Here is a 13,916-nt window from a genome sequence, read left to right on the forward strand (position 1 = left end):
TATCAATAACTTTTTGTTTTCAAAGCATTTGTATAAACATCTCCCCTAACAGAATATGAGAAAAGGATGGAGAAAGTGCCAAGAAAAAAAAGTTGGAAAATTAACACTATTGTAAGCATTGGTGGTTCAGTGGTAGAATTCTTGCCTGCCATGTGGGGGACAGTGTTTGAATAGTCTGGAGACTATTCAAAAGACAGAAAAAAACATATCAATGACTTCTTGTTTTCTAATCATTTGTACAAACATCTCCCCTAACACAATATGAGAAAAGGATAGAAGAAAAAAAAGTTGGTAAATCCACAATCTTGTAAACATTGGTGGTTCAGTGGTAGAATTCTTGCCTCCCATTTGACAGACCCGGGTCCAGTTCCTGGCCAGTACAGATGTAACTTACTGTTCTTATGTGTCACTGACCTTAAAGTCGTGATGGATGTGAGGATGGTCAGTGAGTCGTCCCACGGTTTCTCACTTGATATTGGGTTCGTAGATAGCAGAGCAGTAGACTATTCATTAAGGTAAGAAAAAGAGAAAAGGTGAAAAAAGTATCAATAACTTTATGTTTTCTAAGCATTTGTATACACATCTCCCCTAACAGAATATGAGAAAAGGATGGAGAAGGTGCCAAGAAAAAAAAAAAGTTGGAAAATTAACACTTTTGTAAGCATTGGTGGTTCAGTGGTAGAATTCTCGCCTGCCACGCGGGAGACCCGGGTCCGATTCCCGGCCAATGCAGGTATACTTTACCGTTCTTATGTTTCACAAACATGAAAGTCGTGATGGATGTGAGGATGGTCAGTGAGTCGTCCCACGGTTTCTCACTTGATACTGGGTTCGTAGATTGCAGAGTCTGTAGACTATTCATTAAGGTAAGAAAAAGAGAAAAGGTCAAAAAAGTATCAATAACTTTATGTTTTCTAAGCATTTGTATAAACATCTCCCCTAACAGAATATGAGAAAAGGATGGAGAAAATGCCAAGAAAAAAAAAAAATTGGAAAATTAACACTTTCGTGAGCATTGGTGGTTCAGTGGTAGAATTCTCGCCTGCCACGCGGGAGACCCGGGTCCGATTCCCGGCCAATGCAGGTATACTATGCCGTTCTTATGTGTCACAAACATAAAAGTCGTGATGGATGTGAGGATGGTCAGTGAGTCGTCCCACGGTTTCTCACTTGATACTGGGTTCGTAGATAGCGTAGTCTTTAGACTATTCATTGAGGTAAGAAAGAGAAAATGCCAAGAAAAAAAAAATTGGAAAATTAACACTTTTGTGAGCATTGGTGGTTCAGTGGTAGAATTCTCGCCTGCCACGCGGGAGACCCGGGTCCGATTCCTGGCCAATGCAGGTATACTATGCCGTTCTTATGTGTCACAAACATAAAAGTCGTGATGGATGTGAGGATGGTCAGTGAGTCGTCCCACGGTTTCTCACTTGATACTGGGTTCGTAGAATGCGGAGTCTGTAGACTACTCATTAAGGTAAGAAAAAGAGAAAAGGTGAAAAAAGTATCAATAACTTTATGTTTTCTAAGCATTTGTATAAACATCTCCCCTAACAGAATATAAGAAAAGGATGGAGAAAGTGCCAAGAAAAAAAAAAAGTTGGAAAATTAACAGTTTTGTAAGCATTGGTGGTTCAGTGGTAGAATTCTCGCCTGCCACGCGGGAGACCCGGGTCTGATTCCCGGCCAATACAGATATACTTTACCGTTCTTATGTGTCACAAACATAAAAGTCGTGATGGATGTGAGGATGGTCAGTGAGTCGTCCCACGGTTTCTCACTTGATATTGGGTTCGTAGATAGCAGAGCAGTAGACTATTCATTAAGGTAAGAAAAAGAGATAAGGGGAAAAAAGTATCAATAACTTTTTGTTTTCTAAGCATTTGTATAAACATCTCCCCTAACAGAATATAAGAAAAGGATGGAGAAAGTGCCAAGAAAAAAAAAAAGTTGGAAAATTAACAGTTTTGTAAGCATTGGTGGTTCAGTGGTAGAATTCTCGCCTGCCACGCGGGAGACCCGTGTCTGATTCCCGGCCAATACAGATATACTTTACCGTTCTTATGTGTCACAAACATAAAAGTCGTGATGGATGTGAGGATGGTCAGTGAGTCGTCCCACGGTTTCTCACTTGATATTGGGTTCGTAGATAGCAGAGCAGTAGACTATTCATTAAGGTAAGAAAAAGAGATAAGGGGAAAAAAGTATCAATAACTTTTTGTTTTCTAAGCATTTGTATAAACATCTCCCCTAACAGAATATAAGAAAAGGATGGAGAAAGTGCCAAGAAAAAAAAAAAGTTGGAAAATTAACAGTTTTGTAAGCATTGGTGGTTCAGTGGTAGAATTCTCGCCTGCCACGCGGGAGACCCGGGTCTGATTCCCGGCCAATACAGATATACTTCACCGTTCTTATGTGTCACAAACATAAAAGTCGTGATGGATGTGAGGATGGTCAGTGAGTCGTCCCACGGTTTCTCACTTGATATTGGGTTCGTAGATAGCAGAGCAGTAGACTATTCATTAAGGTAAGAAAAAGAGATAAGGGGAAAAAAGTATCAATAACTTTTTGTTTTCTAAGCATTTGTATAAACATCTCCCCTATAAGAATATGAGAAAAAGATGGAGAAAATGCCAAGAAAAAAAAAAAATTGGAAAATTAACACTTTTGTGAGAATTGGTGATTCAGTGGTAGAATTCTCGCCTGCCACGCGGGAGACCCGGGTCCGATTCCCGGCCAATGCAGGTATACTTTCCCGTTCTTATGTGTCACAAACATAAAAGTCGTGATGGATGTGAGGATGGTCAGTGAGTCGTCCCACGGTTTCTCACTTGATATTGGGTTCGTAGATAGCAGAGCAGTAGACTATTCATTAAGGTAAGAAAAAGAGATAAGGGGAAAAAAGTATCAATAACTTTTTGTTTTCTAAGCATTTGTATAAACATCTCCCCTATAAGAATATGAGAAAAGGATGGAGAAAATGCCAAGAAAAAAAAAAATTGGAAAATTAACACTTTTGTGAGCATTGGTGATTCAGTGGTAGAATTCTCGCCTGCCACGCGGGAGACCCGGGTCTGATTCCCGGCCAATACAGATATACTTTACCGTTCTTATGTGTCACAAACATAAAAGTCGTGATGGATGTGAAGATGGTCAGTGAGTCGTCCCACGGTTTCTCACTTGATACTGGGTTCGTAGATAGCGTAGGCTGTAGACTATTCATTGAGGTAAGAAAAAGAGATAAGGGGAAAAAACTATCAATAACTTTTTGTTTTCAAAGCATTTGTATAAACATCTCCCCTAACAGAATATGAGAAAAGGATGGAGAAAGTGCCAAGAAAAAAAAGTTGGAAAATTAACACTATTGTAAGCATTGGTGGTTCAGTGGTAGAATTCTTGCCTCCCATTTGACAGACCCGGGTCCAGTTCCTGGCCAGTACAGATGTAACTTACTGTTCTTATGTGTCACTGACCTTAAAGTCGTGATGGATGTGAGGATGGTCAGTGAGTCGTCCCACGGTTTCTCACTTGATATTGGGTTCGTAGATAGCAGAGCAGTAGACTATTCATTAAGGTAAGAAAAAGAGAAAAGGTGAAAAAAGTATCAATAACTTTATGTTTTCTAAGCATTTGTATACACATCTCCCCTAACAGAATATGAGAAAAGGATGGAGAAGGTGCCAAGAAAAAAAAAAAGTTGGAAAATTAACACTTTTGTAAGCATTGGTGGTTCAGTGGTAGAATTCTCGCCTGCCACGCGGGAGACCCGGGTCCGATTCCCGGCCAATGCAGGTGTACTTTACCGTTCTTATGTTTCACAAACATGAAAGTCGTGATGGATGTGAGGATGGTCAGTGAGTCGTCCCACGGTTTCTCACTTGATACTGGGTTCGTAGATTGCAGAGTCTGTAGACTATTCATTAAGGTAAGAAAAAGAGAAAAGGTCAAAAAAGTATCAATAACTTTATGTTTTCTAAGCATTTGTATAAACATCTCCCCTAACAGAATATGAGAAAAGGATGGAGAAAATGCCAAGAAAAAAAAAAAATTGGAAAATTAACACTTTCGTGAGCATTGGTGGTTCAGTGGTAGAATTCTCGCCTGCCACGCGGGAGACCCGGGTCCGATTCCCGGCCAATGCAGGTATACTTTCCCGTTCTTATGTGTCACAAACATAAAAGTCGTGATGGATGTGAGGATGGTCAGTGAGTCGTCCCACGGTTTCTCACTTGATATTGGGTTCGTAGATAGCAGAGCAGTAGACTATTCATTAAGGTAAGAAAAAGAGATAAGGGGAAAAAAGTATCAATAACTTTTTGTTTTCTAAGCATTTGTATAAACATCTCCCCTATAAGAATATGAGAAAAGGATGGAGAAAATGCCAAGAAAAAAAAAAATTGGAAAATTAACACTTTTGTGAGCATTGGTGATTCAGTGGTAGAATTCTCGCCTGCCACGCGGGAGACCCGGGTCCGATTCCTGGCCAATGCAGGTATACTATGCCGTTCTTATGTGTCACAAACATAAAAGTCGTGATGGATGTGAGGATGGTCAGTGAGTCGTCCCACGGTTTCTCACTTGATACTGGGTTCGTAGATTGCGGAGTCTGTAGACTACTCATTAAGGTAAGAAAAAGAGAAAAGGTGAAAAAAGTATCAATAACTTTATGTTTTCTAAGCATTTGTATAAACATCTCCCCTAACAGAATATAAGAAAAGGATGGAGAAAGTGCCAAGAAAAAAAAAAAGTTGGAAAATTAACAGTTTTGTAAGCATTGGTGGTTCAGTGGTAGAATTCTCGCCTGCCACGCGGGAGACCCGGGTCTGATTCCCGGCCAATACAGATATACTTTACCGTTCTTATGTGTCACAAACATAAAAGTCGTGATGGATGTGAGGATGGTCAGTGAGTCGTCCCACGGTTTCTCACTTGATATTGGGTTCGTAGATAGCAGAGCAGTAGACTATTCATTAAGGTAAGAAAAAGAGATAAGGGGAAAAAAGTATCAATAACTTTTTGTTTTCTAAGCATTTGTATAAACATCTCCCCTATAAGAATATGAGAAAAGGATGGAGAAAATGCCAAGAAAAAAAAAAATTGGAAAATTAACACTTTTGTGAGAATTGGTGATTCAGTGGTAGAATTCTCGCCTGCCACGCGGGAGACCCGGGTCCGATTCCCGGCCAATGCAGGTATACTTTCCCGTTCTTATGTGTCACAAACATAAAAGTCGTGATGGATGTGAGGATGGTCAGTGAGTCGTCCCACGGTTTCTCACTTGATATTGGGTTCGTAGATAGCAGAGCAGTAGACTATTCATTAAGGTAAGAAAAAGAGATAAGGGGAAAAAAGTATCAATAACTTTTTGTTTTCTAAGCATTTGTATAAACATCTCCCCTATAAGAATATGAGAAAAGGATGGAGAAAATGCCAAGAAAAAAAGAAATTGGAAAATTAACACTTTTGTGAGCATTGGTGATTCAGTGGTAGAATTCTCGCCTGCCACGCGGGAGACCCGGGTCTGATTCCCGGCCAATACAGATATACTTTACCGTTCTTATGTGTCACAAACATAAAAGTCGTGATGGATGTGAAGATGGTCAGTGAGTCGTCCCACGGTTTCTCACTTGATACTGGGTTCGTAGATAGCGTAGTCTGTAGACTATTCATTGAGGTAAGAAAAAGAGATAAGGGGAAAAAACTATCAATAACTTTATGTTTTCTAAGCATTTGTATAAACATCTCCCCTAACAGAAAATGAGAAAAGGATGGAGAAAATGCCAAGAAAAAAAAAAATTGGAAAATTAACACTTTTGTGAGCATTGGTCGTTCAGTGGTAGAATTCTCGCCTGCCACGCGGGAGACCCGGGTCCGATTCCTGGCCAATGCAGGTATACTATGCCGTTCTTATGTGTCACAAACATAAAAGTCGTGATGGATGTGAGGATGGTCAGTGAGTCGTCCCACGGTTTCTCACTTGATACTGGGTTCGTAGATTGCGGAGTCTGTAGACTACTCATTAAGGTAAGAAAAAGAGAAAAGGTGAAAAAAGTATCAATAACTTTATGTTTTCTAAGCATTTGTATAAACATCTCCCCTAACAGAATATAAGAAAAGGATGGAGAAAGTGCCAAGAAAAAAAAAAAGTTGGAAAATTAACACTTTTGTAAGCATTGGTGGTTCAGTGGTAGAATTCTCGCCTGCCACGCGGGAGACCCGTGTCTGATTCCCGGCCAATACAGATATACTTTACCGTTCTTATGTGTCACAAACATAAAAGTCGTGATGGATGTGAGGATGGTCAGTGAGTCGTCCCACGGTTTCTCACTTGATATTGGGTTCGTAGATAGCAGAGCAGTAGACTATTCATTAAGGTAAGAAAAAGAGATAAGGGGAAAAAAGTATCAATAACTTTTTGTTTTCTAAGCATTTGTATAAACATCTCCCCTAACAGAATATAAGAAAAGGATGGAGAAAGTGCCAAGAAAAAAAAAAAGTTGGAAAATTAACAGTTTTGTAAGCATTGGTGGTTCAGTGGTAGAATTCTCGCCTGCCACGCGGGAGACCCGGGTCCGATTCCCGGCCAATGCAGGTATACTTTCCCGTTCTTATGTGTCACAAACATAAAAGTCGTGATGGATGTGAGGATGGTCAGTGAGTCGTCCCACGGTTTCTCACTTGATATTGGGTTCGTAGATAGCAGAGCAGTAGACTATTCATTAAGGTAAGAAAAAGAGATAAGGGGAAAAAAGTATCAATAACTTTTTGTTTTCTAAGCATTTGTATAAACATCTCCCCTATAAGAATATGAGAAAAGGATGGAGAAAATGCCAAGAAAAAAAAAAATTGGAAAATTAACACTTTTGTGAGCATTGGTGATTCAGTGGTAGAATTCTCGCCTGCCACGCGGGAGACCCGGGTCCGATTCCTGGCCAATGCAGGTATACTATGCCGTTCTTATGTGTCACAAACATAAAAGTCGTGATGGATGTGAGGATGGTCAGTGAGTCGTCCCACGGTTTCTCACTTGATACTGGGTTCGTAGATTGCGGAGTCTGTAGACTACTCATTAAGGTAAGAAAAAGAGAAAAGGTGAAAAAAGTATCAATAACTTTATGTTTTCTAAGCATTTGTATAAACATCTCCCCTAACAGAATATAAGAAAAGGATGGAGAAAGTGCCAAGAAAAAAAAAAAGTTGGAAAATTAACAGTTTTGTAAGCATTGGTGGTTCAGTGGTAGAATTCTCGCCTGCCACGCGGGAGACCCGGGTCTGATTCCCGGCCAATACAGATATACTTTACCGTTCTTATGTGTCACAAACATAAAAGTCGTGATGGATGTGAGGATGGTCAGTGAGTCGTCCCACGGTTTCTCACTTGATATTGGGTTCGTAGATAGCAGAGCAGTAGACTATTCATTAAGGTAAGAAAAAGAGATAAGGGGAAAAAAGTATCAATAACTTTTTGTTTTCTAAGCATTTGTATAAACATCTCCCCTATAAGAATATGAGAAAAGGATGGAGAAAATGCCAAGAAAAAAAAAAATTGGAAAATTAACACTTTTGTGAGAATTGGTGATTCAGTGGTAGAATTCTCGCCTGCCACGCGGGAGACCCGGGTCCGATTCCCGGCCAATGCAGGTATACTTTCCCGTTCTTATGTGTCACAAACATAAAAGTCGTGATGGATGTGAGGATGGTCAGTGAGTCGTCCCACGGTTTCTCACTTGATATTGGGTTCGTAGATAGCAGAGCAGTAGACTATTCATTAAGGTAAGAAAAAGAGATAAGGGGAAAAAAGTATCAATAACTTTTTGTTTTCTAAGCATTTGTATAAACATCTCCCCTATAAGAATATGAGAAAAGGATGGAGAAAATGCCAAGAAAAAAAGAAATTGGAAAATTAACACTTTTGTGAGCATTGGTGATTCAGTGGTAGAATTCTCGCCTGCCACGCGGGAGACCCGGGTCTGATTCCCGGCCAATACAGATATACTTTACCGTTCTTATGTGTCACAAACATAAAAGTCGTGATGGATGTGAAGATGGTCAGTGAGTCGTCCCACGGTTTCTCACTTGATACTGGGTTCGTAGATAGCGTAGTCTGTAGACTATTCATTGAGGTAAGAAAAAGAGATAAGGGGAAAAAACTATCAATAACTTTATGTTTTCTAAGCATTTGTATAAACATCTCCCCTAACAGAAAATGAGAAAAGGATGGAGAAAATGCCAAGAAAAAAAAAAATTGGAAAATTAACACTTTTGTGAGCATTGGTCGTTCAGTGGTAGAATTCTCGCCTGCCACGCGGGAGACCCGGGTCCGATTCCTGGCCAATGCAGGTATACTATGCCGTTCTTATGTGTCACAAACATAAAAGTCGTGATGGATGTGAGGATGGTCAGTGAGTCGTCCCACGGTTTCTCACTTGATACTGGGTTCGTAGATTGCGGAGTCTGTAGACTACTCATTAAGGTAAGAAAAAGAGAAAAGGTGAAAAAAGTATCAATAACTTTATGTTTTCTAAGCATTTGTATAAACATCTCCCCTAACAGAATATAAGAAAAGGATGGAGAAAGTGCCAAGAAAAAAAAAAAGTTGGAAAATTAACAGTTTTGTAAGCATTGGTGGTTCAGTGGTAGAATTCTCGCCTGCCACGCGGGAGACCCGGGTCTGATTCCCGGCCAATACAGATATACTTTACCGTTCTTATGTGTCACAAACATAAAAGTCGTGATGGATGTGAGGATGGTCAGTGAGTCGTCCCACGGTTTCTCACTTGATATTGGGTTCGTAGATAGCAGAGCAGTAGACTATTCATTAAGGTAAGAAAAAGAGATAAGGGGAAAAAAGTATCAATAACTTTTTGTTTTCTAAGCATTTGTATAAACATCTCCCCTAACAGAATATAAGAAAAGGATGGAGAAAGTGCCAAGAAAAAAAAAAAGTTGGAAAATTAACACTTTTGTAAGCATTGGTGGTTCAGTGGTAGAATTCTCGCCTGCCACGCGGGAGACCCGTGTCTGATTCCCGGCCAATACAGATATACTTTACCGTTCTTATGTGTCACAAACATAAAAGTCGTGATGGATGTGAGGATGGTCAGTGAGTCGTCCCACGGTTTCTCACTTGATATTGGGTTCGTAGATAGCAGAGCAGTAGACTATTCATTAAGGTAAGAAAAAGAGATAAGGGGAAAAAAGTATCAATAACTTTTTGTTTTCTAAGCATTTGTATAAACATCTCCCCTAACAGAATATAAGAAAAGGATGGAGAAAGTGCCAAGAAAAAAAAAAAGTTGGAAAATTAACAGTTTTGTAAGCATTGGTGGTTCAGTGGTAGAATTCTCGCCTGCCACGCGGGAGACCCGGGTCTGATTCCCGGCCAATACAGATATACTTTACCGTTCTTATGTGTCACAAACATAAAAGTCGTGATGGATGTGAGGATGGTCAGTGAGTCGTCCCACGGTTTCTCACTTGATATTGGGTTCGTAGATAGCAGAGCAGTAGACTATTCATTAAGGTAAGAAAAAGAGATAAGGGGAAAAAAGTATCAATAACTTTTTGTTTTCTAAGCATTTGTATAAACATCTCCCCTATAAGAATATGAGAAAAGGATGGAGAAAATGCCAAGAAAAAAAAAAAATTGGAAAATTAACACTTTTGTGAGAATTGGTGATTCAGTGGTAGAATTCTCGCCTGCCACGCGGGAGACCCGGGTCCGATTCCCGGCCAATGCAGGTATACTTTCCCGTTCTTATGTGTCACAAACATAAAAGTCGTGATGGATGTGAGGATGGTCAGTGAGTCGTCCCACGGTTTCTCACTTGATATTGGGTTCGTAGATAGCAGAGCAGTAGACTATTCATTAAGGTAAGAAAAAGAGATAAGGGGAAAAAAGTATCAATAACTTTTTGTTTTCTAAGCATTTGTATAAACATCTCCCCTATAAGAATATGAGAAAAGGATGGAGAAAATGCCAAGAAAAAAAAAAATTGGAAAATTAACACTTTTGTGAGCATTGGTGATTCAGTGGTAGAATTCTCGCCTGCCACGCGGGAGACCCGGGTCCGATTCCTGGCCAATGCAGGTATACTATGCCGTTCTTATGTGTCACAAACATAAAAGTCGTGATGGATGTGAGGATGGTCAGTGAGTCGTCCCACGGTTTCTCACTTGATACTGGGTTCGTAGATTGCGGAGTCTGTAGACTACTCATTAAGGTAAGAAAAAGAGAAAAGGTGAAAAAAGTATCAATAACTTTATGTTTTCTAAGCATTTGTATAAACATCTCCCCTAACAGAATATAAGAAAAGGATGGAGAAAGTGCCAAGAAAAAAAAAAAGTTGGAAAATTAACAGTTTTGTAAGCATTGGTGGTTCAGTGGTAGAATTCTCGCCTGCCACGCGGGAGACCCGGGTCTGATTCCCGGCCAATACAGATATACTTTACCGTTCTTATGTGTCACAAACATAAAAGTCGTGATGGATGTGAGGATGGTCAGTGAGTCGTCCCACGGTTTCTCACTTGATATTGGGTTCGTAGATAGCAGAGCAGTAGACTATTCATTAAGGTAAGAAAAAGAGATAAGGGGAAAAAAGTATCAATAACTTTTTGTTTTCTAAGCATTTGTATAAACATCTCCCCTATAAGAATATGAGAAAAGGATGGAGAAAATGCCAAGAAAAAAAAAAATTGGAAAATTAACACTTTTGTGAGCATTGGTGATTCAGTGGTAGAATTCTCGCCTGCCACGCGGGAGACCCGGGTCTGATTCCCGGCCAATACAGATATACTTTACCGTTCTTATGTGTCACAAACATAAAAGTCGTGATGGATGTGAAGATGGTCAGTGAGTCGTCCCACGGTTTCTCACTTGATACTGGGTTCGTAGATAGCGTAGGCTGTAGACTATTCATTGAGGTAAGAAAAAGAGATAAGGGGAAAAAACTATCAATAACTTTTTGTTTTCAAAGCATTTGTATAAACATCTCCCCTAACAGAATATGAGAAAAGGATGGAGAAAGTGCCAAGAAAAAAAAGTTGGAAAATTAACACTATTGTAAGCATTGGTGGTTCAGTGGTAGAATTCTTGCCTGCCATGTGGGGGACAGTGTTTGAATAGTCTGGAGACTATTCAAAAGACAGAAAAAAACATATCAATGACTTCTTGTTTTCTAATCATTTGTACAAACATCTCCCCTAACACAATATGAGAAAAGGATAGAAGAAAAAAAAGTTGGTAAATCCACAATCTTGTAAACATTGGTGGTTCAGTGGTAGAATTCTTGCCTCCCATTTGACAGACCCGGGTCCAGTTCCTGGCCAGTACAGATGTAACTTACTGTTCTTATGTGTCACTGACCTTAAAGTCGTGATGGATGTGAGGATGGTCAGTGAGTCGTCCCACGGTTTCTCACTTGATATTGGGTTCGTAGATAGCAGAGCAGTAGACTATTCATTAAGGTAAGAAAAAGAGAAAAGGTGAAAAAAGTATCAATAACTTTATGTTTTCTAAGCATTTGTATACACATCTCCCCTAACAGAATATGAGAAAAGGATGGAGAAGGTGCCAAGAAAAAAAAAAAGTTGGAAAATTAACACTTTTGTAAGCATTGGTGGTTCAGTGGTAGAATTCTCGCCTGCCACGCGGGAGACCCGGGTCCGATTCCCGGCCAATGCAGGTATACTTTACCGTTCTTATGTTTCACAAACATGAAAGTCGTGATGGATGTGAGGATGGTCAGTGAGTCGTCCCACGGTTTCTCACTTGATACTGGGTTCGTAGATTGCAGAGTCTGTAGACTATTCATTAAGGTAAGAAAAAGAGAAAAGGTCAAAAAAGTATCAATAACTTTATGTTTTCTAAGCATTTGTATAAACATCTCCCCTAACAGAATATGAGAAAAGGATGGAGAAAATGCCAAGAAAAAAAAAAAATTGGAAAATTAACACTTTCGTGAGCATTGGTGGTTCAGTGGTAGAATTCTCGCCTGCCACGCGGGAGACCCGGGTCCGATTCCCGGCCAATGCAGGTATACTATGCCGTTCTTATGTGTCACAAACATAAAAGTCGTGATGGATGTGAGGATGGTCAGTGAGTCGTCCCACGGTTTCTCACTTGATACTGGGTTCGTAGATAGCGTAGTCTTTAGACTATTCATTGAGGTAAGAAAGAGAAAATGCCAAGAAAAAAAAAATTGGAAAATTAACACTTTTGTGAGCATTGGTGGTTCAGTGGTAGAATTCTCGCCTGCCACGCGGGAGACCCGGGTCCGATTCCTGGCCAATGCAGGTATACTATGCCGTTCTTATGTGTCACAAACATAAAAGTCGTGATGGATGTGAGGATGGTCAGTGAGTCGTCCCACGGTTTCTCACTTGATACTGGGTTCGTAGAATGCGGAGTCTGTAGACTACTCATTAAGGTAAGAAAAAGAGAAAAGGTGAAAAAAGTATCAATAACTTTATGTTTTCTAAGCATTTGTATAAACATCTCCCCTAACAGAATATAAGAAAAGGATGGAGAAAGTGCCAAGAAAAAAAAAAAGTTGGAAAATTAACAGTTTTGTAAGCATTGGTGGTTCAGTGGTAGAATTCTCGCCTGCCACGCGGGAGACCCGGGTCTGATTCCCGGCCAATACAGATATACTTTACCGTTCTTATGTGTCACAAACATAAAAGTCGTGATGGATGTGAGGATGGTCAGTGAGTCGTCCCACGGTTTCTCACTTGATATTGGGTTCGTAGATAGCAGAGCAGTAGACTATTCATTAAGGTAAGAAAAAGAGATAAGGGGAAAAAAGTATCAATAACTTTTTGTTTTCTAAGCATTTGTATAAACATCTCCCCTAACAGAATATAAGAAAAGGATGGAGAAAGTGCCAAGAAAAAAAAAAAGTTGGAAAATTAACAGTTTTGTAAGCATTGGTGGTTCAGTGGTAGAATTCTCGCCTGCCACGCGGGAGACCCGTGTCTGATTCCCGGCCAATACAGATATACTTTACCGTTCTTATGTGTCACAAACATAAAAGTCGTGATGGATGTGAGGATGGTCAGTGAGTCGTCCCACGGTTTCTCACTTGATATTGGGTTCGTAGATAGCAGAGCAGTAGACTATTCATTAAGGTAAGAAAAAGAGATAAGGGGAAAAAAGTATCAATAACTTTTTGTTTTCTAAGCATTTGTATAAACATCTCCCCTAACAGAATATAAGAAAAGGATGGAGAAAGTGCCAAGAAAAAAAAAAAGTTGGAAAATTAACAGTTTTGTAAGCATTGGTGGTTCAGTGGTAGAATTCTCGCCTGCCACGCGGGAGACCCGGGTCTGATTCCCGGCCAATACAGATATACTTCACCGTTCTTATGTGTCACAAACATAAAAGTCGTGATGGATGTGAGGATGGTCAGTGAGTCGTCCCACGGTTTCTCACTTGATATTGGGTTCGTAGATAGCAGAGCAGTAGACTATTCATTAAGGTAAGAAAAAGAGATAAGGGGAAAAAAGTATCAATAACTTTTTGTTTTCTAAGCATTTGTATAAACATCTCCCCTATAAGAATATGAGAAAAAGATGGAGAAAATGCCCAGAAAAAAAAAAAATTGGAAAATTAACACTTTTGTGAGAATTGGTGATTCAGTGGTAGAATTCTCGCCTGCCACGCGGGAGACCCGGGTCCGATTCCCGGCCAATGCAGGTATACTTTCCCGTTCTTATGTGTCACAAACATAAAAGTCGTGATGGATGTGAGGATGGTCAGTGAGTCGTCCCACGGTTTCTCACTTGATATTGGGTTCGTAGATAGCAGAGCAGTAGACTATTCATTAAGGTAAGAAAAAGAGATAAGGGGAAAAAAGTATCAATAACTTTTTGTTTTCTAAGCATTTGTATAAACATCTCCCCTATAAGAATATGAG

General features: G+C 39.9%; 9 non-coding genes across 9 annotated transcripts; all 9 read left to right on the top strand.

The window, feature by feature from the left end:
- Window positions 1–661: 661 nt before the first annotated feature.
- On the top strand, window positions 662–732 carry trnag-gcc (transfer RNA glycine (anticodon GCC)). The gene has a single exon. It is a non-coding gene; the product is annotated as a tRNA-Gly (tRNA).
- Window positions 733–1,012: 280 nt separating this feature from the next.
- Window positions 1,013–1,083, top strand: trnag-gcc (transfer RNA glycine (anticodon GCC)). The gene has a single exon. It is a non-coding gene; the product is annotated as a tRNA-Gly (tRNA).
- Window positions 1,084–1,272: 189 nt separating this feature from the next.
- On the top strand, window positions 1,273–1,343 carry trnag-gcc (transfer RNA glycine (anticodon GCC)). The gene has a single exon. It is a non-coding gene; the product is annotated as a tRNA-Gly (tRNA).
- A 2,377-nt stretch (window positions 1,344–3,720) lies between these two features.
- trnag-gcc (transfer RNA glycine (anticodon GCC)) lies at window positions 3,721–3,791 on the top strand. The gene has a single exon. It is a non-coding gene; the product is annotated as a tRNA-Gly (tRNA).
- Window positions 3,792–4,071: 280 nt separating this feature from the next.
- Window positions 4,072–4,142, top strand: trnag-gcc (transfer RNA glycine (anticodon GCC)). Its single transcript has one exon. It is a non-coding gene; the product is annotated as a tRNA-Gly (tRNA).
- A 2,378-nt stretch (window positions 4,143–6,520) lies between these two features.
- Window positions 6,521–6,591, top strand: trnag-gcc (transfer RNA glycine (anticodon GCC)). The gene has a single exon. It is a non-coding gene; the product is annotated as a tRNA-Gly (tRNA).
- A 5,021-nt stretch (window positions 6,592–11,612) lies between these two features.
- On the top strand, window positions 11,613–11,683 carry trnag-gcc (transfer RNA glycine (anticodon GCC)). Its single transcript has one exon. It is a non-coding gene; the product is annotated as a tRNA-Gly (tRNA).
- Window positions 11,684–11,963: 280 nt separating this feature from the next.
- trnag-gcc (transfer RNA glycine (anticodon GCC)) lies at window positions 11,964–12,034 on the top strand. The gene has a single exon. It is a non-coding gene; the product is annotated as a tRNA-Gly (tRNA).
- A 189-nt stretch (window positions 12,035–12,223) lies between these two features.
- On the top strand, window positions 12,224–12,294 carry trnag-gcc (transfer RNA glycine (anticodon GCC)). Its single transcript has one exon. It is a non-coding gene; the product is annotated as a tRNA-Gly (tRNA).
- The last annotated feature ends 1,622 nt before the right edge of the window (window positions 12,295–13,916 follow it).

The sequence above is a fragment of the Leuresthes tenuis genome, unplaced genomic scaffold, assembly GCF_036924035.1.
Source record: "Leuresthes tenuis unplaced genomic scaffold, fLeuTen1.0.hap1 SCAF_5, whole genome shotgun sequence".
NCBI lineage: Eukaryota > Metazoa > Chordata > Actinopteri > Atheriniformes > Atherinopsidae > Leuresthes > Leuresthes tenuis.